Raw genomic sequence first — 2,478 nt, forward strand, 5'->3', positions numbered from 1 at the left:
CCAACAAGATTGATACACATCGTTTTCTTTTTTAACACAAATACGGTTTAATATACACACAACAGTACAATTTACAATAACAATTATTACAAACAATTATTTCTAAACAAAAGTTTCACAAACTTACAAGCAACATAAAGTCTTCCTTTTACTTTTAATCTGGAAGTTATTCGATATCTTACCTTATCGAGGGTTCACGATGAGCGAGTTAATTATTAGGCACGATTCGTTTAACAAAAAAGGGAGCTGTAGTTCTCGCTGATCATACGCCTATTAGAGATTGAGTTCACACCGATGACGTTAGGATATTTACCGGCCACACACGCTGAGCTCTCCACGATGAATTTATATAATGTTTTATAAAAATACTAATGAGAATCCACTGAAGTTAAATAGTCTGTAATGTTCGAACTTTGTAAAGACTCCTGGTCAACTATCTGAAATTTTCCGACTGCTAAGCATTATAACAATCACAGTTATAGCTTTCAAAGTTTATATCACATTGATTATAGCGAACTAATAAAAGACACTCTCTTTTGGCGCGTCGCGTTGGTTGTATTTACAGGCGTGGGAAGGTTTTCTAGAAAATTCAGATTACATAACAACACTGAGCCACATTTAAGTATTTGCTTATATACACATATTGTTGATTCTTACTCTCTACAACTTTGGAGAATAGGCGGAAGTTTCCCAATACATATCCAACACTATAAGCTATGCATGTTTTTAAATATAAATGTAATCTAAACAAACGTCAATAATAAAATAAATATATGATAACAAATTCGTTACATTTATTTATATGATTCAGACGTAGATATCTAGTGTTTGAACATTTTAAGTACAAATTAACACTAAACAATTATTTTCAGGATTACGTAGGTTGTAAATTAAACTAATGTAATCATACCAGTAAATCATGAAAAACGCTATACAAGTTGACCATAAAGATAATGCAAAAACTGTGTTATAAAGTATACAGAATGAAATAGATTTTTTATTATTTTGTATAACATGACACAACCCGACATTCGTGTTCAAACAAAATCAAAAACGCTCACCTCCCGCACGGCTAATGACACTCGCACAAATAATTTTATCATCCATCTCCTAGTGACATACACTGGAACCATTCGACCCTAGTGGCATATTTTGCAACCACCTACCCTCCAGCGCCACTGTATGGAACTGTGGTGTCAAAAGACCACGTGACCATTCGGTCTTGAAGGGCACCACAGCACTGAGTTGCAGGCTTTCCCCACTCCCCTACACCTACTACTGTGTTCTTGTAGTGCTAAAATTACTTCGATCATACAGTTTATAAAGTAATTAAGCGCTAGTGTTTACTGCAAAATAAAAAAAGGTTAATTCTTGAACCAATCATAGTTGATATCGTAAATAAACCGTTAGATAATAAATGTTTTTTATGTACAGTTAAAGTTTTATTGTGCATATTTTCATTGTCAAACATTCAAAACTCCTCACTCCAATCTTCTTTATTGAACTCCTTTCAGCATACATTTTGTTGGATTCCATACCTTCCCACAAAAACTATGCTGAAGGAGACGAAATTACTATTCTTAAAATTTAATATTTTACAACTTTCAACAATACAGAACTGGAAAGTCATAGGCTTAAAAATGGGCTTTTCCAACTTCCACATTGTTTTACTGAGACACTTCACAAAATACAAACTTAATATCAAATAAGCGTGAAAATGGGCGCCAACTGCTTTACACAGCTAGTACATTCTTTTTGGATATTCCCTCGAAGCCATACAAAGGCTATCTGCGATTAATTTCCATAATTTTAAACTGATAGACTACAGCTAATCACTGCAAACTCTGGCTACTTTAATCGACTTATAGGATTTGACAATTATGTTATAAAAACACTGTCGGCCCCAGAGTGCTGAGCGAGATTTTGTGGCAATTGGTTACAAGTATGGATCTTGGATTCACAGTTCGGCGTGATAACTAACAGGCTACGCCCGATCCCAGATAGCAGAACTTTAAGATATAAAAAAAGCAAATAAGGAATACCAATTTTTAAATATCCAAATATTTTTTAGCAAACCACATTTGACATTTATGTATATATACTTTTGGATTATCATTTCAAATATTATTTTTGTGTAACATCACTTTTTTATTGTTTGTTTGTAGTTATGCACAAAGCTACACAATGAGCAGTCTGTGCTCTGCACACCACGGGTATAGAAGCCCAATTTTTAGCGGTATAAATCCACAGACATTCCACTGTGCCACTTTTGTTTATGAATCGTTATTAATACGAGTATCTTACAACAATAATTATTAGAACAACCAAAGTTTATTATATTCCTACCGAATTTTCCACATACAAAGTAAGGCAAAAGTGACAGTAGTTATTTTATTTATAATACAGTTTAATTTCTAACTCTTACCCGAAAGAACAAACAAAAATTACAATAGTGTTGCGTATCTGCTTGTTTGATAA

Source organism: Limulus polyphemus, unplaced genomic scaffold, assembly GCF_000517525.1.
Source record: "Limulus polyphemus unplaced genomic scaffold, Limulus_polyphemus-2.1.2 Scaffold2206, whole genome shotgun sequence".
Taxonomy (NCBI): Eukaryota; Metazoa; Arthropoda; class Merostomata; order Xiphosura; family Limulidae; genus Limulus; species Limulus polyphemus.